This window comes from Xiphias gladius, chromosome 5 (assembly GCF_016859285.1).
Source record: "Xiphias gladius isolate SHS-SW01 ecotype Sanya breed wild chromosome 5, ASM1685928v1, whole genome shotgun sequence".
NCBI lineage: Eukaryota > Metazoa > Chordata > Actinopteri > Istiophoriformes > Xiphiidae > Xiphias > Xiphias gladius.
In genome coordinates this window covers 3,687,760-3,715,747 of record NC_053404.1, presented here as the reverse complement: position 1 = coordinate 3,715,747, position 27,988 = coordinate 3,687,760, and the positions used below count along the sequence as shown (strand labels likewise).

The 27,988-nt window shown below is 41.5% G+C and overlaps 1 protein-coding gene across 4 annotated transcripts in view; it reads left to right on the top strand.

The window, feature by feature from the left end:
* The window catches only part of znf438 (zinc finger protein 438), a 44,695-nt gene that overhangs the window by 10,982 nt on the left and 5,725 nt on the right, over positions 1 to 27,988 (top strand). For 2 of the 4 annotated variants that reach the window (XM_040127279.1, XM_040127280.1), the window contains exon 2: positions 16,370 to 16,465. The gene's annotated coding sequence lies outside the window, so the exon portion shown is untranslated. Of the gene's footprint in view, positions 1 to 13,683; positions 13,764 to 16,369; positions 16,466 to 24,379; positions 24,559 to 27,988 lie in introns of all 4 variants that reach the window. The other 2 variants (XM_040127281.1, XM_040127278.1) reach the window with 2 other exon arrangements.

Below are 27,988 nucleotides of genomic sequence, written 5' to 3'. Positions count from 1 at the left end.
TCCATCGATCGGCCAAGTTGAGGCACCCGGAGCGAGGGAGCCATATTTATCACATAGTGAGAGGAGCATGCAGGATGTTGCACCGGCTGTCCCTCTTTCATTGGAAAACGATAAACATAAATCTGTGGAATGCATCCGTGGGATATAAGTCTATGATGGACAGGGGGGGGTGTCTGATCTGCTCTGCTTTCCTCAGGCAGTAGTCTTGGAGAGCCGGAGCTCTATGGGGTTTTGCTAACATTTGAAGAAAAAAACCCATCTCCAGCAAAGGCAGACTTGTAAATCAATGTCACAAGTGTAGGATTTGATTTTTTTCTTTTTTTTTTTTTTCTTCTTCTTCTCTTTAATGGGAGTGAGGATGTGAGCTTCTGAGGAGCCCCCTCAGCCATGCAAAGGGACTTTGGATAGGGCAAGGCTTCTCCATGTGAATCACAGCTAATTAACGAAGTAATTAAGATCAGAATCTCTGCTCGGAGAAGGACTCTAAATTGTCTATACATTCAAATAGGCCATCAAAGGAAATCCCTCCCATTCACGAAAAGGGTAAAATTAAAGCATTCAGACCCTTTCCTCTCTATTATCCCTGCCGTGTGTCACACAAGGGACATCTGTTGAAAAGAGCAAGCCAATGTTACACTGAGTTAAAGCCCTCTCTGCTCCATCAGAAGCACTGTTCATAATGCATTTGCTATACATATTTCAGCTTGAGTGAATTTATTTCAATAAATAATGTCACTCCAAGGACACGCTTCGATCTTTCCCTGGCGGCCACGCTGGCTGTTAGCCACACCATATTGTTATCTCATTCCTTTTGTGGCAAATGATAGATTAACAAACAGTTTATAAACAGGGGACTGAGCATGTCCTCACTTTTATCATCACTTCACACTGCCAAAATAACCTCTTTATGATGGATGTATATTCCGGTTTTACTCTGCTGCTATAAGCTGCAAAGATATCCATGGGTATGGCCATAATGTTAAGGCTTAAAGGGAATTTCATATAGTGGGCACACATTGGATGTGATTTATGGCTGGGATTAAGTCCAGTTGGCTTTTTCTGGTTGGAACTATTTAGGTGGTGCTTTCATCTACTGTTTTGACTTTTTAAATGCTCCATCTTTTCTCTGAACTACATTTTGTAGTACAATGCTTCATGGGACTTTGGGAAGTACTGCAGTGCTCTCTCTCATCATAAACAGTGAGTGTCTCGGTCAGTGGTTGATTTGCACAAAGTAGACACCACATTTTTGTCTCCAGTCACTGTTGAAGACACTTTTTTAGTCTTTTTCTATTTTTCAGTCCTTTTAGCCAGCAGTGTGGCTCTAGGGATAGCAATGCCTGTTGGTCAGTTAGTCCATCATCTGGGTCTAGCACTGGGAGTACTCTCTCCTGTTGACGATCATTGAATGGATTACTGTGAAATTTTTCACAGACATTCCGATGGTCCCCAGAGAATGAATTCTAATGATGCTCTGACCTTTCCTCTAATGCCACCATCAGGTCAAATGTTTCACTTATTTAGTGAAACGTGTTCACTATCTACGAAATGGATAGGCACAGAATTTTGTACATTCGTGGTTCCGCAGGGTGAATCCGAACGACATTGGTGGTGTTTGCCTGACTTTTCCTCAAGAATGACCAGCAGGTTGCTGTTTTAGTGTCAGTGTGAAATATCTCAACAGCTATTGAATGGATTAATATGATATTTGAAACAGATATATGTGGTCCCTGCAGGATTAATTCTAACTTTAGTGATGATGTCATAAAATCTTACAAGTGACTTAACATGCAGTACATTTACATGCACACCAGGAAATTGGTTAGTGGAGGTGAAACTAAACTCTAGCCTGGTGTCTGACCTGCAGCACTGCAGTGAGGATTGTCTTTTTTTTCACTTTTCCCATGCATCAGTACCTGATTGGGACTGATTGGGCTCCTTTTTCCGACATGCTGCTCTGATCAGTTACTGTGAAGAAAATGTATGATATTTCCCCAAAAATTATATTTTCTTTTAACATTATGTTGGACACTCTTTTTTTCAGGTTAGGTGGTGCACCTCCTCTATAAAGTTCTGAGACACTGATTCTTTGAATGACATTTATTGAAGCTTATAGAAGTTACTTTGTATAAGTTTAGGGCTGCAAGTAAGGGATTATTTTCATTTTTGATTAATGGGACAGTTATTTTGTCAATTAATTGATTATTCATTTTGTCTATAAAATGTCAAAAAATTGTGCAAAATTTGCAATATAACTTTGTAGAGCTAGATGTAACGTCTTCACGTCTTGTTTTGTCCAATCAACAGTCCAAAACCCAAAGATATTCAGTTCACTGACAAAGAGAAACATCAAATCCTCACCTTTTTAGAAGCTGGAACCATCACATTTTGTGGCATTTTTGCCTGAAAATGAAAATGAAATTGAAAATGATTTAATATTCTGAATAACTGGGGTAAAAATTTCTATGTTGATCGACAAATCATTGTCGCTCTGAGTTTGAATTTTAGTTGGACTTTAGATGGAATTTTTTTGAATACATAATGAGAGGAAGTTAACCTGTTTATTTAAGGGCACAACATTCAAAACCCTTCTGATATTCATTTACATTACAGTGACTGCCAAGGATCTAAATAAACTCTGAACCCCAGCTTTTATCTACAGAATCTTACAGTGTGGCTTATTTTACAATGAGCCTACTGTCACTGGGTCCATGGTGTGGCTGTAGATTCTTAGTTTTCTGTGGTGCTGCTCTTGTGTATACGTGTTTGTATATAACTCTCTTTGCTGAGGTAAGTGACAGGACAGGGCAGGAATAGGCCTCTTAAAGTAGGTTTTACTGGCTGATAAGTGTTCTGTCTCTCAGGGTACAAAGCAAACCCCTGTTTTCTGAGCTGTCTTGTGCAATTTGTTCTAAACCCAGTGTAGTGCCAGACCATTTCCACTTACGTTTCACCTCAGTCTACATACTGTGCCGAAAGACAAACAGGGTCAAGTCAGTGATGGAGAAATTGAAGCAGAGTCTATGTTAAGTTAGAGGTGCCTACCTTTTTGCAGTGCTTTTCTTGAATCTCATTTGAGCCGTGAGTCTTCACACATCACCTTTCTGAACAGTGCTGTAGGTAAAGATCAGGTTCAGAGAGCCAAAAAGGTGCTACTTGGTGGAGAAGTGAAACTGGTTCTTTTCAGGGTCTTAAAAAGACTTGATGTGAATTGGCTAAATTTAGCATTTGTAAAAATCTAGTTTACCTATAAATCCCCCCAGGCTTCCTTTCAGGTTACAGTAAAAATTAATCACAAAACCTAAATCACTTCCTCCTCTCTTGCCTTTCCAGGCAGGAAGGGGTTACTCTCCATGTTTCCTGTCCAATTCCCAGAGCCCCAGCTATGTTCTGATTGCTTTCATGATGTTAAACATTCCCAGGCTCCTATAACCTTCTAGCTTGCCTCCGCCGTCCAAGAGCTGTCCCAGGTGAATGAGTGGGCGAACCTCCTGTTTTTAAGGATAAAATCTCTACAGTTTTTTTTCTCACATGGGGTGAGAGATACAGGGACTGGAGGGGCAGGCAGCCGTGCGATGGGAAAGCATTCTTTCTTTGCATTCCGTTTTTTTGGTGTAAGGCTGTGGGAAAGCATGTTTTTCCCAACCATGGTTCATTTCAAACAGTGTTTCTTGTGGAATAAGGCTGAATTCAAGCCAAAGGTTTGATTGGGAAAAAGCAGGGCACAGTGTGTAAACCCATTTAGAGTGCAACAGAATAAATAAATATGAGTCACTCAACTTCAGGAACATGCTTCTCCAACTCATACTTTCTGGTTATCAAGGTTAACATGTGCTTCCCTGTCAAACGTCATCCCTTTATTTTTCCTTCCACGACTCCTTCCCACTCACTTCCTTCCCTCCCGAGACAACTGATTGACGGCTGAGTTATGTTATCTCATTTGAGTCAGCGTAGCCTTTGCATCAGTTATAAAACAAACGGGATCCAGATTGAGCTAACATGCTTGCGTGGAGGCTGCAATGTGGATATGACCCAGGAGCAGAGCTAGGCCAAACTGGACTATATTTAGCCCAGCGATGCTCAGGCTAATTGCCCTCCCAGGCCTAATAATTTCCAGGCTCTGCAGCTCACAAACGACTAGAGGGGAGGCCAAACACCCACTAACCTCATGTTAAAGAGATGTCAGCATCAATGGGGCTGTCAGAGTGCTGCACAGACAAGACAAATTAGCACAATGTGCTTCCTCCTCATGTGCTATTAGATGTTCTATAAGCGGATTGGATTGGAGAGTCCAGTATTGCAGTCTGCTTTAGTGTATTAATTGAAGATGTTTTCCTGCTACTGTATCAGTATTGTGAAGAGTCTTGGCAATATCCCCTACAGGCGACATTGCGAGGTTGTCTTCAGTTCATCCTTGCTTACAGTATTGAGGCTTGATTGAGAAATCCCTCATGAATGGTAAATCCCTCCACTACTGCCTCCTACAGCCAGCTTAGTTCCTCTATGTGGGCCCAGCCTGGTGCAAAAAAAATGCACCAGTGCCTCAGGCGTAGTAGACTCGCCTTAGCTGTAATGGGGCATTGATAGAAAAGTTTAGCTTGTGGTACTTTGTTTTCACCACCCCCTGCGTGAGTTCCTCTTCGTGTTGACTTGCACAGTTTCCTGTGTTGTTCCTGTCCCGGAGACTTGTCCCAGTTAAACAGCGGGCACATGATGGCCTGGGTCAGGGATTGAGGTGAGGGGATGGTAGGATGAACAGGTTGGGTCGCCTCTCTGCCCTGTAATCAGCCCCAAGCTTCCTTCCTGGTCTAGCTCCCAAAGGCATGCTGAGAGACCTGGTTTTTCCAGAGCTTTTCCATTACACACACCTGGAGAGAGATCAAGTGAACTGCCAATAATGAAAATGATAACATAAAACACTTTAAAAAAAGGCTATTACTGAAAGAGAGCACATTTGCAGCAGATGGGTGACAAGTTAAAGGACCAACCTGATCGGAGTGGACTTCCAGGATGACGATGACCCCATACACAGCTGGCACAGGGCTCACTAAGTGAGCTTGAAAATGATGTTGATCATATCTTATGGCCCTCACAGTTACCAGAACTGTGGGCATTTAGGAGGCAGGTAGGGTCTAATGAGATATTTAGTGACATCATGGAAATTGTACGATGAACTATTATAGAGAGTAAAAGGCAGGATATCTGGGCCTCTGCTGCTGCAAATTTGGCCATTTTTTTATTATGTCTCTAATGAGTCCCCCAGCTGCATGAACGTGCAATACTAATATCACTCATAATACAACCCATTTAAAAGAATTCGGCACAGGATGTTGTTGTGATCCAAACGTTTATCATCTGTCCTTAGAAAACATTTGAAGTTGTTTTGTTGATAGGACAGTGTTGTCACCTTCACCATTCCAACATTTTTCCTGCCTAACAGATTGAGTGTGCTGGCTCTCTACACTAACACCGTCTCGTGTAATATCTGTGTAAAATCTGAGTGCAGTATTGGGCACTCTTAAATTTGGAAACAGTGGATCATTTCACCAAGATTTATTGGCGGTGATGATAGGCTCGCTAGGATTATCTGCCTGTGTGGGATCGTCGGTTTTTCAGGCTGAAATTATTGGCACACCTGAATTTTAAGTACAGAATTTAGATTATCTTTGGAAATAAATGCAAATTAATCAATTTCGTATAATGAGAATATTTTAACAAAATTTCCAAGGTTACTGAACAAAAGAAAGTAACAAACAAAACTTGAATAATAGTGAAATGATGAAAACACAAAATATACCCTAGACATAATTATTAGCACCCTTCAACAATATTTGGTTGCAGAACCTTTGGCAACAGTGACAGACTCCAAACATTTCTTGGTGAAATCTAGAAGCTTCTTGCACCTGTCTGCTGGTAGTCTCTGCCATTACTGTGCGTTCAAGCTCTTCTAAGTTTGCAGGAATCCTTTTTGCAATGGCAGATTTCAGCTCATTCCAAAGGTTTTTAATGGTATTTAGGTCAGGAATCAATGCTGGCCAGTTTAAAACACCTCATCTCTTCCTTTTCAACCGCTCTTTTGTGCTGTTGGATGTGCTGTTGGATGTGTGCTTTGGGTTGTTGTCCTGCTGAAAATCCCAAGAACTTTGCCAAAAAAACCTAGCTTTCTGACACTGGGTAACACACTTTTCTCTGAATTGCCTTGGTAATCTTCTGATTTCATCATTCCTTTGAATACCATGTTTTACTGTAGGTAGGATATTCTTTTCCTTATGGTTTTCATTTTGTTGCCTGTAAACCAACTGAAGCACTGCATTCCCAAAGAGCTCTACTTTGGTTTCATCTGTCCATAGAACATTATCTCAGAAAGACTGTGGCTTATCTATGAAAATTTTTGCAAACATTAGTCATGCATTTTTGTGCCTTTCTTTCAATAGTGGCGTCTCCTTGGCCTTCACCCATCGAGCCCTGCTTGGTTTAGTGTGCAGCTTATAGTACAGACTGAAACCACCAATCCAGATCGGTCCAGGTCAGCCTGAAGCTCTTTAGATGTCTTACATGGTGTTTTTTTACACAGTCCAAATCAACCTTCGCAGACTTCTTTCATTGAGTTGCTTCTTAGCACCACATCCTGGAAGCATCTGAACAGTTTTATGAATGTTAAACTTCTTGATAACATTATGAACTATTGAAACAGGGATTTCAAGATCTTTGGCGATTGCCTTGTAGACTGGGAGTTATGTGTTTTTGATAATAACATTTCTGATGCTCGCAGACAGCTCTCTTGTCTTTGCCACTGTGAAAAAGAAAATGGAAACAATCAGTCCCTTTTCATGCAGTAAAACCATCATTCATTGGTTACTTTACGTTATGTGAACACTGAAAATTAAGTACGTTTTATTTCACTATGTGAAATAATTTTTTTGTTAAATTTAGACATCTTATTAAATATTCTGATTATACAAAGTTGGTTAATTTGCATCTATTTCTGAAGATATTCTAAATTCTGTACTTAGAATTAAGGGGAGCCAATAATTTCAACCAGTACTGTATTGACTAATGTACATGGAGACAGTTCAGACACTCTGTTCTGAAGAATAACTGGACATCAGTACTATTTGTTACTCACATAGTTTAATCCAGAGGGAGTAAACTGATAACAAAGCTTTTCTAATGTCAAAGTGAGTAATATGAAATTTTTTAAGAACTATTACCAGCCTTTGCTGGCATGAGGATAATCCACTATCATATTCAAACTTTTGAGTGGTTGAATAGATCCTAATTAGGTTAGACATAGAAGAGTTGTCTTGAAGGTTGAAATCCAAGCTTGCCTCCTCAAAAAACGCACCTCCATATCTTGTAGGTCGTATGCTGTTGAGTCAAAAGGTGAGCTCAGAGCCGGAGCCAGAGCCATAGACAGAGAGGGAGGGAGAGAAAGAATAAGTGAACTGTGCTTGTCAGCTTTTTAAACCCTGAAATTGATTCTTCTACTGCGCTCTTTATTCTAATGACAAGCTAATCCCCCTCTCCTGTTTCCATCTGTTATAAGTAGAGCCTCTTATTTCCCTGCTCCACTGTGCTTCTAAAAATTAGCACTCATGATGAGTCTGCGCTCTCAGCAATCAATTTGCCACACCAAGTCCCTCAAAAAGGTTACCTGTGGCAACTGAGTCACAGTCACGTAACTTTGAATTCGCCTCTCCTGCCAATTTTCATCCAGCTAATTAAATAAATGGCTCCATCTGGAAAGTCAGCTGAATGAAATGTCAAAATATTGATGTTGAATATTTACGTGATTTCTTCATCGGAAGAGGAAGGGGGCGTGTCTGCCCCAGGGCTAGTTTAATGATATTAGTAGAGATCTGCTTATTTATGAGGCTGTAAGTTATTCTTGTTCAGCTCAGACTATCCATCACAGCCAGGCTGGTTTACTGTAGCTTGCAAGCTCAGTAGCGCTGCTACCAGAGTATCTGATAATCAAATACTTTGTTCTTAACTACTTTAACATCATGTCATATGGATCATAAAGCAGGTTTAAAATGCTGTTGATTAGTCGGCTGTAATAAAAAGAGAATGTAATTTTTTTTTTTTTTAAGTCTTCCTCCTATCACCTTACCTTTGACTTGTCCTCTGTATCTAAGGTTTGGAGGAATGCTGCCCGCTGTTTTTTGATGCAGCAGCTCGCTCTAACTTAACCTCCTATCTGCCTCCTCCTCCTGTCCCACCATGTCTGAAGGCAAAATTGTTTATGCCTGCTCCAAATGTCCACCCTAAAAGGCGGGCCAAAAAGCCTGCTGTCATAGCTTCGTGCTGGCTGCATCCCAATGCTTCCTCAATCTCTCTCCAAGAGCGCTGTGTCTTTTGTGTGTCTTTGTATTCATGATGCAATATATCTTTCAAATTGGGAATAAGATGTAAGGACAGAAGTGCTTGTTGCATGGTTGAACAGCTTCTGAAACCCACACTCCCCGACACCTTTGTAATATCAGAATTAGGGGTGGTGCTGTGTCCTACATTTTTTGTAACTTGTCAACCAACTGACAATCTGACATTCACACCCACTTCACATAGCGATGGTGTGGAGGAGAAACGGGAGCCAGAGAGTGAACTTCTCTCTCCACCTTTCACGTTTGGTGGGTACAACTGAGTGAAACACTATGAAAGCTGTCCAGGGGAAACTGTCTTTGTTTTCTAAATGTTCTCTTGTTTTTCCTCACAATTGTTGAGACAGATAATAAAAAAAGAATTGCCACAATGATAACCTTTCAGAGTTGAAAGGTCCAGTCTCATAGTGTTCTATCTGAGAAGCCTTCAAACTTATGGTTCTATCACTCAAACGTGGACTGTATTTCATGGTTTCACCAGTACCTGTAGCAATACACCCCCACTTCTTGCGTTGAATTAATGCTATGCTGTTTTCAGTGCCCACTAGGGAGATCCAGCTTATCAAGATTAAGTTTATCATACTGTCCCAGCCTGTGAAGAGACCTCACTTTTTTACTAGCAAGGCCTTGCAGTGACATACCTGTCAAGGACTGTCATGACAGAAGGAGGACAAAAAGTGGCATTGGACCTTTGCCCTTCTAAGCTCTCTGTATGAAAAATATAAATGCTTGATGTTTCTCTGTCGGAAAAACATAAGTCCCTTTTTGTACTTGAATTGCTGAAATATAATGCCATATTTAAAAGTGTATTTCAGTCAGGAAATAATACAAAATGTTGTGAATTTCTGGGATTCTTATTGTATAGAGGTCCCTTTTTACTGAAATACAAGAATGTACGTAAGGTGCAACGTGCTCTGCACATTAATTTAATTAGTTCAACCGTGTTATGAAAAGTCATGGGAAAGTTGTGGAATTTGTAATGTTAAGGCCACAGTAGGATCCCTAGTAAAAGTGACTGAAAGGAAATGAATGTATTTTCAGATGCCACTCAATCAATAAATCTGATCTGCGGTGAATTATTTTCTTATCTGGCTGTGGTCATGACATTTGACGGCAAAGGAGTGAATTTGTTGTTGAATTTTTCTGCTTTGATGATTGTCAAACGCTGGTGATAATGACTTCATATTGTACCGTAAAATACATCCATGGAATCGGAGAGGATATACACACACCACCTTACTGTGTGTGTTTGTGTGCCTGGCGGCTGGGGAGGTCTGCGGTGTGTCTGGCAGGCTATGGGGTCTCTGGGTTGCTCTGATAGCGCTTGTTCCTTTTGAGGCCCAAACATGCTGTGGATAAGGACACCGGCCTTGTCCAGAGTCTGATCTCAGGCCAGTGCGAAACGATCCAGCGTTTCAGCTGCCAAGACCAGGGAGAATAAAGATACACCCGTGGCTGATTGGTTGAGCACATCATCAGACATATAACACAGGTTTGATAGCTGATAGCACCAGTCTTCCATGCTCTGGCTCTTTGCTGGCACACAACGATGCCTGGATGCACCCTCAGAGAATGAGCCCACCGTTCTTCTCTCCCTCATCTCCCCTTGATCTGCCTCAACTGGCTCCTCTCCCCCCACAGTTCCTCTCTGTTCTTTCTGTGTCTCTCCCTCCGAAACATGTCTTTCTTCTTCGCCTTCTCCCCTCCCAGTTCCTCGTCTGATCCACAGGGCCAGATTTTTATCGCTTTTCTGTGAGTCCTGCGAGGGGAACCTTGAGGGTCTCAGTGGGATCAATTTAAAAGGGAAGCGCTTGTCTCTCCTCCTCTCCTTGGCCCTCTCGGCTGATTGGGTCCGCTCGCCAGGAACTTGCAGGCTTTTGATCTCAACCACCTCTCTCACCGCCCCACCCCCACTCAAAGTTTTTGTCAGAGCTTGGCTCTACGAAAAATATCTGTTCCACTTTCTGAGAAATGTGGGCCCCATCCTCTTTTCTCTGCACCTGTGAGAGACTGGGTAAAAGTTTTGTAAACCCACTGGGTGGTACTAACAATCTATGGTGTAATTGACTTCTCTTTGAAGATGTGGGAGCGAGCCATCTCTTCAGGTGGAGGTACACCGAGGAGGACTCATGGTCTTTGGGCGGCTCGCTTGAACAACCGGTGAGAAGTCGCCTGGAGCTGCAATGCATAATTCACACAGTGCGGGGAATGGCTTTTTTGTTACAAAGAGGAGAAAGGTACGAGGTGTTGCCCGCGAGCATTCCCATGCTGAGCTGTGTTGAAGTCGCGCCCTCCTTTGTATGACATTAAGGAAGCATCATAATGCAGAAAGAGGGACTACATTGGACTACAATAACCAACCAGGAAAGGCTGAATCCAGGGTTTTATTTATTTTTTACTGGAAACCAAGAGCACTGTTAAAGGATAATTCCAGTTTATACAACTTGGGTCTTATTTTAGTGGTTTTGGCCATCACTGTCGCGAGAAACATGAGCAGTCATATAGTGAGGCAGGTTGTAAGCAAGTCAAAATATTAACTTGGAGTTCAGTACCGTTTCTTAACAATACTTCTTTTCTATAGGGTTTTTTTTTTTTTTTCTTTTATTGCTTTATACCACTATAAAAGGGTTGGGTACAATTACAAGTTTTCTCTATTCTTTCTGTTAACTGTGCAAGAAAAAGAAAATAAGGGAGTATTAACATAAATGTGACAGGATTTACTGCTAAAAATGGGGAGGGGCTGGTTGTTCTCAGCCTCAAAGTCTACAAGAGTTTGCCACATTTTAAGATGCATGGCTAATTAGGCTAAACTCTTAAGCCGGATTGGTAACAGCACTATCTGGTGTATCCGCTATCGCTTACAATTGTTCCGTTATGGCTGGGCACTGATTCAACTTTTATTACCACAGCAATCCCTGGTATCATGTTGCCTTACATAAGAAAGTATTTCAATGACCTGAGTGTAATACACAGATTTTAAGTTTGGGAAAAATGGGGGACTGGAATCAGATTGGTTGTGAATTAAGATGGGACTGGGACATCACAATTCTGGAGATTTATTTTGTATTTATTCAACAGGTGTTCTGATATGTTGCTCAAAATGTTGTTTGCTCATACTACCTTATTGAGTTCTTTTATTCTGATGGCAATGAGCATTGTCACTGACTGACTTGAATAATCCTCATTACCGATAGATGACCGTGAAAATGGGTTATGAGTACAAGATTACCTTCCTTAGTGTTGAATGACAGTCCATTATTTGATATTTAGTAGTGCCTTAGTCTGTCCCATAACGATACCATACATAATACCCTAATGTTATCTCTAATGGAAATGATGCCCAAATTTATGAAAAGAAAGAAAGGAGTTGTAATAAAACACAGTTATCCATGCATGCATGTAAGTATTAGAGTTTGTTCAGTAATATAAGTGGTTTGCTGAGGAATGAACAGTAGAAACACTCTGTGAGTGAGTGTTTGGACAGGAGCCAGGGCCCGTCACCCTCCTCCTCCTCCTCCTCCTCCTCCTTCTCCCTTCTCCTCTGTCTCCTGCCAGGCCACTGGAGGTCAAACAGGAGTTTTTCTTGTCTTACCTCACTGACCTCTCTACTCTCAGGAAAACTCTAGTCACGACTCAGGATTAAAATTCCTGGTAAATTTAGCCAAACCAGGCCACAGGTTCTTGTGGTTTTGTTTTTTCAGGCCATATCAAAAGAACATCACCTTAATTCTTCCTTGTTAGATGCAATCAAAAACTTTTCTCAGCCGCTGAGCATCTCAGTGAGGAACTGTAAGGTCTGAGATGGCTTGGATTTGAGTGTCTTTTGCTGTAAAGCAAACCACCCCTCATTTCCAGGGCTTTTGGGTCCCTCTGTGATGACATCATCAGTGTAGCTGTGCACTAATTGAGGTTTAATGCTAGAGTAGAGAGAGCAGGGCTGTAATTTTCCCGCTCCGTTCTGGAATAAAGACGACAGCTTTTCATGTGGTCTGGGCTAATTTAGGTAGCAGTGCTGCAGCTGTGGGACACCTCACACTCTTGTCCTTCTCATTCTGCTCAGAGATTTAAAAAAATGTGGAAAAGCAGTCTGTTTATAGAGTAAAATAAAGAACTTTGGCCATGCCCAGATTTAGACATACGGTAGAACTGACAGAATGTAGCATAAGTCAAACTGTTGATGAGACATTAAACGACTTGGCACTTTTTGACCAACAAAACATTGACATGGAAGTTGGACTTTAAAAAGGTTTTGGTAATATTTTTTCCAGTGCCTGTTGCAAAACCACCAAAGCTCTTAAATAATCCTTGAAGAAATGAAAAGATTCTCCCCACCACCTCTGCCTATGAACTATACTCATTCAGAATGCAAAACAGCATATGTCAGGGCAACACAGTGTGGTTTATATAGGCTTACATAGGAGTAAGAGGAATAAGATAGATTTGGGACGATGTTTCCAGAGGGTTGGCGCTAAAACAGCAAAGGTGAGATCACCTTTTGTTATGCAGTTGGAGAGGGGATGGATAAAAGGATGATATTTGAGGGTGGAGTGGTCGAAAAGTTGAATGAGGAACAAGGAGATCTTAAATCTAAAGGTCAAGTTCATGCAGTGTCTTATGTTATCAACAGGATCTTCTAATTTATTCTAAATTTTAGAGGAAGCCATTGGAGGGAGGAGAGAACGGGTAATGTGGGACCGTCTGATTGTGAGGAACAAGCAGCTATAATATGCAGAATGGCATTCAATGTGTAATGACATTGAATGGTGTAATGACATTCATCCTCCCATCCAGGCAAACTCATACACACCGGCACAAACACAGAGCTCTACCTGCTTTTTATCCCATCTTCCATTTCAGGGCCTGTATACACATCGGGCCCGTCTGAAGTGGAGAGCCTTAATCACAAGTGTGATCACTGACGTTGCTAGGTGGTCACTGGCCTGAGAGAGGAGGGTCAGAAGAGGCTGGGGATACCATCACCAGCAGCAGGAGACTAGTCAGGCAACGAAAAACCGTAGGAAGACTATGCAGCATCATGTACCTGCTAATACCAAAACCAGTCTCTGTCAATAAATTGTCAAATATTGTATGTAAAGTGGCCGTCGTGCGTCTGTCTCATAGACCACGTACAGTATGCTGTATGCAAATGTAACAATCCTCACCTATTCTGAAAGATTCTAACATCTTTTTTTTTTTTTTTTTTTTAACGCAGTGCTATTTTTGCCTTGGCTCACATGTTAAAATCATCATATCTAAATCTGCAGGTCTTGACTGCTGCTATTACTTTTTTTCTACTTTTTAGGTGGTGCAGGTTGACCAGGTGTAGAACTGGTCCAATAAAGCCCTTCTTGTGGTGAATGTGCAGCCTGTAAATATAAACATGTAAGTTTGTGAACAAGTTACGAACCAGTTCCATGAGATGTCTCCCGAAAAAAAGTAATTATTTCTATACAAATGTGTTGTGACAAATGATAATATGCAAAAAATAAAATGAAAATTATATTGATCACATTGCTGCTTAATGTGATGTTATGTTTTAATGAAACTTAAGTATCTGCATTTTTATCATTTAGGTCACACTGCTGTCTAATGTGCTGACTCTTATGTCTCTATCCAAATATCATTCTACTTAGAAATGCCCATTTTAAATTAGAAATACTGTATGGCAGCAGGGGTACATGGACAGACCCAAACAGAAGCTTTTTAGCAGCAAGATGCTGTGATGAGCCCTCATATCAGGGAGTTTGTGAGTTACAATGAAAATAAGCAGTACATGTCATTCTACATTGTTTATCAGCGGTACTGTAATATACATTGATGTAAAAATGATTGATGTTTTATGATTAACTCTCAACACGTGCGTGCGCACGCGCACACACACACACACACCCACCCACCCACCCACCCACCCAACCACCCCATTGTACCAGTCGGGTCTAGCCAGTCTCTGCCTTGGCCAAAGCCTGTTAACTCCAATTCAGAGCATAGAGGCTGGTAATTAGCACTGTCAGAGTTAACATAACAACCTCCCGCTCAGGGGCTGAACACTGGACTCACACAGAGAGATTGAACAGGCAGGTTCCGCCTTTGCTGACATGCAGTGTGACTTGTGAGATTTTTATATACACAAGTGTTTGCCTTTTGAAACTATGTCCAATCAATTCAATTTGCCACAGGTGCCACACTCCAATCAAGTTCTAGACACTTTTCAAGGATAATTAAAGCAATCAGGAGGCACCTGACCAAAGTTTGGAGTGCCACAGCAAAGGGTCTAAATACTTACTGAGAGATTTTAGTTTTTGATTTTTAAGAAACTTGCAAAAGTTTCTAAAACATGTTTTCATTGTGTCATTATGGGTTACTGAGCGTAGACTGATGGGTAAAAATGTTAATTATATCTATAAATATGTCTACAACATTAGAATTGAGCAAAAAGTGAAGGGGTCTCAATACTTTCTGAAGCCAGGGTAAATGTTTTCTTAGTCTTGTCATGAATACAGTATACCAATGTTAGGTGCTCTGTTCATTTGTCCTCAAGGTTAATATTCAGAGCAGTGGTTTTGTTCACGATAAGCTTTTTTCTATCTGTCCCCATCCTGGCTTATTAGAATCAGCTTGTTAAGAGAGCATGACTTGCTGTGTTGTCTGATTTGAGTTCAGGCAGGACAAAAAACAGCTCCCGCATTCCAGCATCGCGTGTCCTGGTCTCTCATTTCTCAATAATTTATCCAGACAACTAGAATGATTATTCTATGAATATGCACTAAAAATTCCTTTCTTTTCCTCTTTCTCTCTAAGTTTGTACATGTCAGTGTGTGCTCAAGTGTGTGTGCATGTGAGCAAAAGCGTTGCTGTGTGTACGCAGCTCTTTTCCGCCTGAAACAAAGGAGGTGTCAGGGCGAATTAGCCCCCCTACGACTGAACGCCCAGAGAGCTTAGAGATGCACCACAGGTTCTGCTGAGTCGCACATGAGCCGCGGTGTCTGCCTCTTCCCCTCTGCTTCCCCTCCTTTTGCCCCCCCCCCCACACTCGCCCCCTCTCCACTCCTGAGCTGCTCTAACAAGGTTGTTGGAGGAGGATAAGGCATGTTAAATGAATAATTTACACAGAAGGGCGCTCCTTATTTATTTAAAACGGCTGGATCTTACTGAGTGGGCAACCTGCGTCCCCAACCGCCGAGACACTGTTGGCTAAACGAGCGCTCGCGCGGCTTAATGGAAGGCCAAAGCGACAGGCATTTAGAGAGAGCAAAGGGGTGCATGAGAGAGAGTTTGTAGATAGTGTGTGCGAAACAGGCCTTGCAGAACTGTGCTAGTGTGCAAATAATGTTGCTACTATACGTACTTTGCTGTTGCACCATGTTATTCTTTATACTTTGAGGCAGACAGATCCCATGAGAGACCCTTCCATTTTGAAAATGCTTCCAGGAATTTATGGAATAAATGATTGGTCATCCTCTGATTTAATATATCTGGAAAAAGATACAAAAAATCTTTTTGGTGCTAATTTATGGAGTCCCAAATTGGTCAATATTAAATAGATAAGAATCATACAAAAAATTTAATATATTGAAAAACCAATAGATTATGAAAGAATTTAATAAATCGTTAAAACTTTGTAATGAAACATCAATCATGAAATGTTATTTTATCTTTTTCATCATAATGTCTTCTGTTCTTCTTTACGTGCCCCTTTTCAGAAGCCTGTTTTTATTTCATAATGGCATTTTTCACCATGACATTCTTATATCATAATGTCACTTTTCATGACAGTGGCGTCACCATTGCCCACCCACTCACTTTTCAGCCTATTTACTCATGATTATTTTTGTTGCACATCATGTCTTATTTATTTATTTAATATTGAACGCCCCATACTCCACACTAATTGCACATCAAAACTGTTGTAGGGTTTGCCCTCGGGATTGTTGTCTTTTGAATTTTTCCACAATTGGTTAACAAAGGGTTAATGTTTGATGTCTTTACAGGGGGAGTGTGGAGAGGGGGGGGCAGGACCACAACCTGGGCACCACCCAGGAAGAGGAGGAGCGAGGGAGCAGCTGAGTAGGAAGCACTCCAGTTGGGTAAGACTTTTTAGTTGGTCATCAGTTTTTTTGAGCTATATGATGAAATACATTTTATTGAACTGATGCAGGGCAATTCATGTGTTACAGCAGCTGAAGTACAAGAACAGATAACTTATAAAATAATAGAATACTATATACATGATGAACACACCATATTCAAGTGAAGCATGAAAATCACTAAATAAATATGAGGTACCAAATGCTATAGCAATATAAATAGTAACTATGAAGTGTATTGAGACAGAATAAGTGAGGAGACAAAAGTCAAAAAAAAACTTTAGCAGTGTTTTCACTGTCACTGCAAATGTTACACGATTAAAGACAGTGGGAGTCATGAGAGTATTCTTCCTGTGGACAGAGGCAGTCCCACTCAGCAGGAGCAATACATCGCCACAGTTCCTCTCTCTCTGCGTGCGTGCGTGCGTGCGTGCATGCGTGCGTGTGTGTGTGTGTCCCGGGAGAATGAAGTCCCACAGCTCACGCTGACCTCATTATAAAAATAGCTCATCTATCCAGCCATCACATTTCCCTCCATTTCCCCCACTCCTCCACAATCTCTTAGAATACTGTATATCGTGATCCTCTCCACCTTCCACTCTCCCCTCTCTGTCTCTCCATCAGTGTTTGTGCTGGACTTAACATGAGATTAAAATCTTATGCCAGGCCTTGTAATGGCAAGGTTTCCCCTGCACCTGTCATGACCAATTTGGCCATAATCTGGGATCACACGATGTATTTTAATCATGAAACGTTTCTGAGTAACACTACAGGCAGTGTTTACATGATCTGCTAGCACTGTGTCTTGGTTAGTTAGTTGCTACAAGCCATTTCAGCATTTGTCCTTGGGCTTCCTCTCCTCTTGTACCTGATCCACTGCCTCTCTTCACCCTTTCTCCCACTGGAGCCAAATCCCCCCATTAGAGTGAACATCGCTCACGTCTGTTTAATTTAACAGCAGCATCAGTGATCATTACAGTCCAAGACTGGCTTTGATCCTGCCAGACAGCATTTCCTATGGTTGTAATAACCCAACAGACACCTTAGCAGATGCTCAATTTATGGACTCTAGACAAAGATAGAGACAAAATGACAAATAGAATTCACCTCTCCCAAATCTTTGGGAATGAGAAGTGCTTTAAAGTGGAAAGGACTCTTTTCTTAGAGACTTTGCTTAGTGGTAAAAAGGTGACTGAGCATCATGCTGTTGCTCAGTGAAGCCGTTTTTTAGATTCACAGTTTAACACATAGTCGGCCCCGGGAGCTGTTTTTACATGTACAGCACTGTTGGCCACTCAGCCACTCCGCTGGAGCATCTCGAGGTGCTGAAGATCTGCAGCAATAATTAGTTAGAACATAAGTGATTGTAAATAACAATAACAATGTACAGTTTTCAAAAACAGTTTAAAGTCTGAAACAGTAACAGTAATTTGGGAAGTGGGTGTGTGTGTGTGTGTGTGTGTGTGTGTGTGTGTGTGTGTGTGTGTGTGTGTGTGTGTGTGTGTGTGTGTGTGTGTGTGTGTGTGGAATGTGACTTTGGCTTATAATACAGGGGGCGATTTTTTTTGTTTTTTTGTTTGTTTGTTTTTTTGAAAGAATTACTGGATTTTCTATGGAAAAAGGCAAATAATCTCTGTTGCAACTAGCACTATAGACTGGGAAAAGGAATGATAATGTAATAAAAGCGAAGTCAAGTCTCGGCAAAGCAAGTGTCAAGTCTTTGAGGGCAAGTTCAAGTCAAGTCAGAGTTTTTTATAAACAAAGCACAAGCCACTTGCAGTTTCAGATCTCTGAATGCTGACAATTAAAATGACTGTATTTTAAAAAAATGTTTTTTTTAACATAGGTGAGATCCAGGCCTTGTAAGGTTAGGAGATATAACCTCATAATCAAATATGTAAGAAATGTTGCCATGCTGCCCCTGGAGTTGAACAGGTTGACCTTTTGAATGTTTTTGCTTTCAAATCTGAAGTCAAGCCTGTAGGAAGACAAGTCTGAAAACGCTCCTAGCCCATCTTCACTGGAGGAACTTAACATTATATAACATTATGTAGCCATTGTCGAAGATTCTAATTATATTTTCACTCTTCTCCACCTGTTTTGGGGACGAGTTCCTGTGAGAAAATTTCAGCACTGCTCAGCCGATGACAATAAAAGCAAGTTCGAGGTGTTTTACAGAAGTAGCCAGCGGTTTTGCAGAATGTGCTTGGTCAAGCAGATACTCATTGTCCCGCGCTTAGATGCCCTATGCACCATGTTTGACCACTGGCCTGATTGCGCCAGCCCCAGCAGTGCCTTAGAGTCTTGCATGTTAAGTTCAATGTAAGCCTGACAAAAAAAATACAGTCACAATGTCAGCACCACCTCTTCCTTTGCTGTCTGTTCCACAACCACTTACTTTACTCTCCTGCCAAATGATACACAAACATGGTGTCTGCGCTGTCACCTTTTGTACATCCAAAACATCCCACTTTGTGAAGTACAGTTGAAAAAGAGGGAAGAATCTTGTACCAAATTTATGAAAGGTTCTTAAAGAGTCAGGTTATGGGACGTCCAGAGTTACAGGTCAAGTTATTGCAGTGTAAAAGAGCTACAGGTTTCAAGTTCTCATATTTGTAACTTAACTCTGACTTGAGTCCAAGTCGCAAATCTGTAATTCTGTTGCAATATCACATACAGTATAATGCAACTAATGCAGATTTATTTTAAGATGTAATTTAAGAGATAACTCTATTGAGGAGTTTTATTAGAGTTCATTTTTATAATGAAATTATATTTCAGCTTTGACAGTTAGGAATTACAAGAAGTTACCACCAAGAGCAAGCATACTTCTTTGTGTTCATCTCTCCTGCGTAGCATTACCTTCTCACCTGCATAACTAGCAGCTTATTCCCCCCAGAAAGGCCACCTTATGTTAAATGAAAACAAGCCTCCCTGCACTGACCTGCTTTTAGAAACCCAGGCTCACCTCAACAGGAGAACTGTTGGGTTCATCTGCATAATCTTTTGATCTCACACTGGGTCTGTAGGAGCAGCAGTCATTAAAGAAGTTTGCATGACGTTCCCTCCTCTCTCTCATCGTGGCTGTAGCTCTACCACGAGCGCCTTTCTCTGCTAGTGCCCTTCACTTCATTGCACCCCCTTCAAAGTCCTTTACCTTACTACTGCTCTTCGCTTCAAAGCTGCCCTCAGTTGGGTTGAAAGCCAAAACCACTCTTGTCTGTCCTTCACTGCTAAGATGATGTGTTTGTGTCTGTGTTGTGTTGCCCTTGAGGTGGGTTTCCTCCACCCCCACCCCCTCCATATCATCTCTTCTCCTCCCCACCTTGCTGTTTATCTGTCTCTGGGCTCGTCATGTCCCTGAACCTGCTCTAATTAGCATCCCACACAACACTGTTTATTTACTCAGGTACTGACAGAAGGGGAGGGAGGTAAGAATGAAAGAGAGAGTCGGAAAAAGGGAGAAAGAGAAACTTGGGAACGGGAAGGGGGGTTGGGAACGGGAAGAGAGGGAGAAATGATTCAGAGAATCAAAGAGCTATGAGACTCTCTCTCATAGCGGATGCAGGGGGGTAATGATAGTTGGAAAGGCATGATGCAGAAAGTTAGGAAAGGGAGACAGAGAACTTTCCCGCCTCTCCACACCTCCTCTCTGCCTTTTCTAGCGTTTCATCTGAGATGCAGAATGCCTAAAATTAGCAAACTGGCAGCTTCCTTCCTTCCCTCTTACCAGGGCCCCATTAAATTTCTCCCTGTGCGTTGAGTGATCATTAAGGTGGGACTGGGAACGCAGGTGCTTTCTTAGTGTCCCAGTTGAGGTTGCAGTGGAATCACTTTTCCTCGACAGGGCCAAAATTCTTTGCAGTCCTAATTTCTGGGAGTGTTTGCGTGCCGAATAGGTTTTTTACTTGTGAGTATACAGTATACATACCAGTCCATTACAGCAGGCACTGCACGTCTGTCAGTAAGGCTGGAGGAGCAAATCGATAAAGAGATAAATGGAGAGAGCAGGAGAATGGACCCAGATAGACATGGACAGGTCCTGTTGTTTACCTATGCAGACAGTTCAGGTTCGAACATTTTTCTCAACATTTTTCTTGATGATTGTCGGATCATCTGTTTTGGAAAGTCACAAAAATTGCCCTTATTTACTAATGGAAATGATGTTTCAGATGGCGTTAGATGATCCCACAAGCACTCTGTCTGGAGCATACCAAGGCCTTTAGGACTAATGCACGCCTTTTGTGCCAGTCTATACGTTTTTGCGGACACCACCACAAAATTCCATAATTATATAATTGCAACTTGCCACAGACCTAGTGCGTGGCTTTTGAGATTTGAAACGTTTGTGATCTGCAGTCGGAGCATCATGCATGTGGCTCCTTTTCGGTTTGGCTGCTGGTCTTTGGGACCAACAGTTGTAACTAGGTGGAGGTTGCATAGAATTTATTCTTTAAGCGTCGAGAATGGGAAGATGATCTTGATACTTGGGGTTGCGCTTCTCAGAGGGTGAGCAACTGGAAGAACACTGCCGGACAACTGCTGGTAATTTGTCTCATCTTTTCTTCTCTGGGAATGCCATTCGGTCAGGATATGTGTCATTTGTATACAGTTGAATGCAAAGACTTTGCCGAAATTTCTATTTGTCTTCCAAGAAAAAAAGGTTTGGACGACCCTGTGGTTTAGACACCAACACCAACCATGAACTGTCATGTCTCTGGTGCAAAAATGGCCGGGGACCTTCGTTGCATCTCTCTCTTGCTCATCTCTTGTCATCTCTCTACTATTGCAGTCTAATAAAAGTATAAAATCTCCACAAAATTATAAATAAATAATAAATAGAATAATAAATAAAAATACAGTTCCTGTAACTTTTCATTGGGGTGGAAACGGAAATCTCAGCACAGATATATTTGTATGCAGAAGTCTGGCCACCCCTGGGCAAATAAAGATATTTGTTGATTTTTGAAGTGAAAAGAAGTGAATCCAACCCCTTTAGCAAACAGACATTAAAAATTAGCCTTTTTTTCAAATGTTAATGCGCTGTTTCTTTTTATTTCTTGAACTTTAAAAAATCAAACAAATTGTGGCAAAAGTTTGGGCGCCCTACTAAGTCTAAGTACTTACTGACTGTTTTGCATGGGGTTGGAATTTTCTGCTTTGAGATTCTGTGGCAGCCAGTGGCACAGGAAACATTGCACGGGTAGAGGGAAGAATAGATTTCACCAAATATCAGCAAAGTCTGGATGCAAATGTCCTGCAGTCAGTCAAAAAGTGAAACTGAAAAGAGGGTAGCTTCTACAACAGGAAAATGTTGCAAATACCTACTTAAAGGTATTAAACCAATGTGTCCCAGCAGATTGGGACAAACTGTTTGTTTCCTGTTCCATCGTACTTCCTCAGTCCTTATTCATTAGTTCAACATGTTTGTATCTGCTTCTGCATTGGCACAGAAAGACAACATTGAATGTCTGGCATCCTATGTTGTACATGCACCAGTATCTTTGTTTTTGTGTCTCTAATCTGCTTTTTTAGTATCATACCAACATGTCATCATTTCCTGCCTTGTTCCTTGTTCCTGTTGGTCACTCAGCAAAATGAGTTCACAGCAACATCCTGAGCTGCATCTACTGTATGTCTACTTATATGTTCCCAAACACATTCCCTGTTACCTTCCTGTGCTGACCTCTGACAGTCCTCATCCCTCTCCTCTCTTTTTTTTCTCCTCCAATGCCCTCTCATTTTTCCACCACTCTTTAGTGCTGTTTGACCTATTAAGAAGGGTCCAAATGTCACGACAGAGGGAAAGGTCAGGTAAAGGTTTTGTGTTGAGCAAATTCTGGATGGCTAACACAGTGCTGGCTGCCTTAGGGGGGAGCATGTTAACACTTGAGACCTTGAACACACACCTGCACTCACAAACACACACTTGGACACACTGCTGTCAACTCCGCTTCACATCGACGCCACTTGGCTCTGAGCCAACAGCCATGTCATCTGTGAGCATGTGACTGTGTGTATGCGTCTATTTGTGTGAACACTCATATGCTCATTTGGTTCATCTGTGAGCATGGGTGATTGAAGGCTTTACAACTTCCCGGGGATGACACATAACCTTGTTGGACATCAGGTCAAGGGTCGGGGGTTTACAGCATCCTGCCTTCAAAGGGCAGTGCCTTGTTTTCTACTGAGGGTCCAGATGACCACTCTCTGAAATCCTTAAGCCATGGAATGAATGTTTTCTGCCTTACTTTGGAACATTTATACCTAGAAAATAGTTAAAATACAAACGAAAATGTTTATAGCATTCATTTCATTATTTCAAATATATAAGTCAGTGAAAGTAAAACATCCAGAGTCTCTGTTTAGCGTATTCTGGAAGAGGAAGGGTAGGTTAGCGGTGGGATTTCTACATCGATTAATCTACATCCACATTAAGGGCAGAGCAGCGGGATCCTAATTGGAATGGATTTCTCCCTTGCATTGATTTGCTCAGGTGACAGTGGATGACATATGGTTGTGTGTGTGTCTGTGCGCATGCCATGAATACCATATGGTGCTGTAATGTTCTCTCTTGCATCACCTTTCACTGTTTTTTTGTTTGCCGAAATGGTAGAAGGAGCAGCTGGATGATACCAAATCGCCAGTCATCCTGTGTGTGCATGCGTCTATTCCTTGGCCATCTCATTCAGTAGGGCTCTGGGAAAAAAACAAGGACCTCTGCAAACACTGATTTCATTTTCCCCATGATCGCCTTCGCTCCAGACTGTAGGTCCTTGGTGCACACACACACACACACACACACACACACACACACACACACACACACACACACACACACACACACACACACACACCTTAGACCGGAGAGCAAAGATGAGCAGTTAGCATGCATGCAGGAAGAAGCAATGGACCACAGATAACTCTTAAGTTCACTCAAGATGACATGATCTCATTTCCTCTTGAACTGAAAGATCTATGAAATGCTGCTTTTGTTTTAATTGAGAAAAATATATATATTTTTTAATTACCTCTCACATTTACTAATCCCACTTGCTGTGTATGTGTGTTTGTGTGAGAGAGACAGAGAGGGAGGATGTCGGTGAAAGATGACCGCTGGACATGGCTTCTCATAGCTGGCTGGCCCCGACCCCCTGTGATTTGCCCTCTTATCTAGCCCAGATCTTGGCCTTTCATCTGGGCAAAAACCTGGGGGAGCTTGGCTTCTGCTGTGTTTTTAGCCCTCCCTCCCACATACACACACACACACTTCATTCCAGACCCCCTCCATCTCAAGGCTCTATCTTTGAGTCCCAGATGAGCATTGCTCTCACCTACAAGGGAGATAACAAACCCTGTGCTACTCTGCTCCATGCTCTGCTTTCCTCAGACTTCAGATTAGATTTTTTAAAACTCACCACAAGAGAAAAAAAACTGCCTCCCTTTTCCTATTGTCTACTGTCAACAAACGCTGTCCAGAGGTGGCATTCTCACATGAGAATGTTTTTTAATTGTCTAACTTTAAAAAAATAAATAAAAATAAAACAAACAGGCTGGTTTGTCTTGCATTTTGGTCCTGGACACAGTCTCAATATACTCGAAGGAAAATGCTGGACTCTGCAGTTCAAACAGCAGTTGGCCAAAAGCAAGACAAAGCAGAATATAGAGAATGTATCAGGGATGCTACCAAAACACACCTCGCTCTGCGCTCTGATATTTCACAAAGCGACTCGTTCACCCTTCACAAAACTGCATTACTGGCTAACAATAGGCAGGTTGTTTGGCTGGTCAGCCCATCAGGCTTGGCTGGACCACCTCTTCATGTGACCCAGGTCCTGGTTTGAGGGTGTGAGCTGAAGTTTTTGTGTGTGTAGCTTTGTGCAATTCACTTCATACCATTTCATTCCATTCCAGGTGGATGCCTGGCCTGTCCCCACACTGCCCTCCTGCTCAACCCTGACCTGTTTCCAGCATAAACAGCAGAACCTCACCTCTCACCCCTCTGGCTTTACCTGATAATCTGTCTCTGTGGATCACCCCCACCTTTTTTTCTTCTCTTTCTCCCTCAGCCTCACGTTCTCCCCAGAAACCAGGTTTTTGCATCACACAGGCCCTGACCTGTGACCCCAGTCAGATTAGATTGGTTGGCATTTCACATCCAGCGGCAGATTGAGTAGCATCTGTGACCTCCCTGTGCATTTCTCCCCTAGCCTGCTGAGTTATCCCCCCTCTGAATCCAGAAAAGGCCAGTAAAATCTTAGTAACATCTAAAGTTAGACATGGGTTTTTAAGTTTAAGGCATTTTCAGTCACTGAAGTGGCACCTTGACTAATGCATGTCCTCTGATCTATGTACGCCAATCTGTGTAAATGGATTACAGTGGCTTTGGAAAGTATTCACCCGATCAATTTTCGCACAATTTTTGCTTTGATTATCCTTAAGGTACTATCGCTCTACAGCATGATTAGAGGCAAATCCAATGTATTTAAACACTTATGACCCAGAGTGCTTGTCAGACCAAAAACCAAGTCTTGAAGTCCAAGGAACTCTCAGTAGTGCCCATCACCTGGCTAATACCATACCAACAATGAAGCATGCTGTTGGCAGCATCGTGCTATCAGAGTGCATAAAGCAACAGTTGGGTCTGGAGTCTTAACATTTTCAGAAGCCACTGAAAATTTGAGTATTTTCAATAAATGCAGAAAATGGCATTGACCTCTCTTATATTTCCTTAGCTGAAGGACCATTTGAATTTCTTTCAGCCACTTCAGTTTTCTTTGAATTGAAATTGAGGAAATACCTTAGGTAACTTCAAACCAAACAAACATCCCTATTTTAAAAATGTCTTGAAAATAACAGTTGGAGGAAATAAATACAGTGATAAGATTGTCTTGATATAATTAGAGGCTTTGTTTTGTGTCTATCATTGACCACAGTATCCAAGGTCTTCTCCCAGCTGTGTCTAGATCATCATGACCAGATAAAGGTTTACAGGTCTGGCTCTTAAGCATCTGTGGCTCTGGGTTTTTTCCAGTCAGTTTCTTTGTTTGCTTGAATATCGTAAAAATCACCACAGGATGAATGACAAGGATGATGACAGGGCAAATGGACTGTCACAGGTACATCAATAAGTCAACAAACCCTTCCTTACTCCTCCTCCTTCCTCTCTCGTTTTCCACGTCGTCTCTGCCCACTCACAAATGGCTGAACTGGAAAAGGAAAGCATTGTTAACATGCCGATTATGCAGATGGGGGCACACAATGAGAGGAGCATCCCAGAATATGAAGCAAAGTATGAAAAGAGAGGACACACACAGAGGGTAAAAATGGAAAGAGAGGATGGACAGAGAACAGAAAGAGAGAGCTTTTTCAAATATTAATATTGCGTGGCCTACACTAGTAAAGGAGACTGTCATTCCCCCATTCTGTATAGTGAATAACTACATGTGGATTGAGGCCATGTCATCCTCACTGACACTCACCTGTTGTATCAGCGTACTTTCTGTAGTAGAGCTCAGAGTGTGAGTCTGCGTTAAACCAGTAGCCTCAGTGCCTGCAGAGATCAGTGCTAGGTTGTACTATGAAAATACCATATGTTGTAGGACCATTTACAGATACATTTGGTCTTATTGACTTTTTCTTACCATTGTCCAACTCTTTCCCGTACGGATTTGAAAATCTAGTACAACTGTGAAAACACAGTTTTGTAGTACAGAATCTCATTAACATGGTTCTAAAAAGGTTTGCATGCTTCACATTAAGCCATCCTAGGCCTGTTTGGACTGTTCTATTGATATAAAGTTTTGAGACTTAGTGTCTTCCCTCGTTATTTTTAGCCCCACTTGTGGTGTGGTTGTCGAAATGGTCGGTCCACCACTTTGGTCCAGACTAAAATATATGTGAAACTATTGTACGGATTGCCATGAAATTTCCCCCAGTTTCCTTTCAGTGCCACCAGCAAATCAAAGTTTTCACTTATCCAGTGAAATATCTCAACATGTACTAGATGGATTGGCACAGAATTTGATACAGACATTCCCAGACACTGTATCCTTGTGACTTTGGTGATTCCCTGACCCTCCTTGCATTTTGTATGCAGTTTCATGCAAAGATACATTTATTGCACAGAAGCAAGTTTATTTTTCATCATCATACAGCACTGCTGTATGTAACTGTTATATATTTTTTATATTATATTTATATTTATATTAGATTTTATTTGATATTTGTACTTCCTCCTGCCTTATGCTTGTCATGGTGGCATCTGTTTCTGTGCAAACACATCTGTGTACAGGCATTTTTAAAGACAGCAACTCGAACAGCTCATAATAGAAACATCAGAGCACATGGTCAGATGAGATGTTGGATCACCTTGTTGAAAAAATTTGCATACTAATGAGAAAAAATGTTGGGACAGGCTTGGTGTTGGATAAGTGCTTCTTGACTTATTTCACACCTTTGTAGGATGATGAAGTATTTAATGTGGATTTATTGTCTAATATCTAATGCAGTTAGATATTAGTTTCTTTGAATGTAAGATGTCTCCAAGTAATAACGTTCAAACAGGATACCCCCCTACACTAACCATGGTGCTCCAGTTCTATTCCTACTTTTCCAGGTGAAATGAGACAAACGCATATAGTAAAGCGGAAACTTGTTTTTTTTTTTTTTTTTTTTTGTGGTGTGACTTGGTGTCAGGTGACATCTGCTGAAAAATCCGTGACAAAAGGATTACAGGCCTACTGGCTGCTTCTCTAGCTGTTGATACACACCTTTTTTTTTTTTCTCCTTAATGTCAAACTATTAACTTTCACATGGTAGAATTAATCGCAAACCGTTGCCTCTACCCAATCCTCTCACTTTCTATAGCCAAATAAAATGCCCAGAGGAACACACATCCCACCGTTTTATTCCACTCTGTTTTCAGCCAAAGTCACAGTCAAACTGGAATCAACTATCCACACAGAGGAGGAATATCTCCAGTTTTATGGAGTCGTAATGCGGTAGGGGTACTGTATAAATAATCTCTCTGCACAGAAACACTTCCAGCTGTTAAACAATATGTCCTCTGCAGTTTTTCTTTTCTTCTCCTTCTTTCTGAATGTATAAAGCTTCATGCCCAGACTGCTTTGAAAATGAATAAAGGGGCTTTTTTTATATTGAGAAATTACATTTTTTAATATTTGCCTTATGTGACGCTTCCAGATTGTTGCACTTTATGCTGATTAGTATTAGAGTGGAGTTGGACCTCTGCTGTATCAAACACTGCTTTTGAAAGTCAGGTCATAATGTGAAATTCAAAGCTCAGAATCTGTTTACAATTAGATCCTTTGAAGCATTCCACTATACCCCCCCCCGCCCAATATAAAGATACAGTATCGATATAACTAAAGGGAATTTTGCCTTTGTTTTTAAAGCCATACCTGTGGCTTTTGATTGATGGATGGAAACTGTTCGGTAGATTGAGATAATAAATACTTGTTTAAAACCTCACTTTGAGGTTATAGTTTCCCCATAGAGTTC